The sequence below is a fragment of the Orycteropus afer genome, unplaced genomic scaffold (genome assembly GCF_000298275.1).
Source record: "Orycteropus afer afer isolate SDZICR_OR568_19922 unplaced genomic scaffold, OryAfe1.0 scaffold00256, whole genome shotgun sequence".
Taxonomy (NCBI): Eukaryota; Metazoa; Chordata; class Mammalia; order Tubulidentata; family Orycteropodidae; genus Orycteropus; species Orycteropus afer.
Window position 1 is genome coordinate 99,745 of NW_006921843.1, and position 663 is coordinate 100,407.

Below are 663 nucleotides of genomic sequence, written 5' to 3' on the forward strand. Positions count from 1 at the left end.
GAGTTGAACATTTACCTCAGGTAGATACACTCCTTGGAGAGAACAATCATGGGAGAAAGAAGGGCTGCTTATGCACAGGGAGACAGCTCAGGTGGCAGGAGTGCATGGAGGGATGGACACTGGGAAGAGGTAACTATGGGGAGGAAGTGGGAGGGGAGCTGTTTGCATTGGGGTAAACAGTGGTCAATGTCATGAGACAAAGTGTGTGTGTGAACTGCTGTGTGGAAAGTGAATTTGCTCTGTAAATCTTCACCCAAATCACAATTAAAAAAAAAAGAAAAGAAAAAAAGAAAGGAAGCCTAAGTATCACTTGGGACAATATTAAAACAAATAATACACATGTGATTGGAATTACAGAGCAGAAGGAGGCAAAAAGAAAAACCACAGAAAACTGTATACTTGTTAGCAGAAATTTTTCTTAATTTCATGAAAGACAAAAAGATAACAACAATCCAAGAAGTTCAATGAACCCACACAGGACAGACCCCAAAAGAAAATCACTAAAACATATTGTAATCCAACTTTCTAAAGCGAGAGACAAACAATCTTTAAAGCAGCTACAGATAAACAAAAAGTTACCTTTGAAGGGCAACCAATAAGGCTAAACTCTGACTTCTCAGCAGAAATGCAACAAAGAAAACAATGGTATGACACATATAAAAT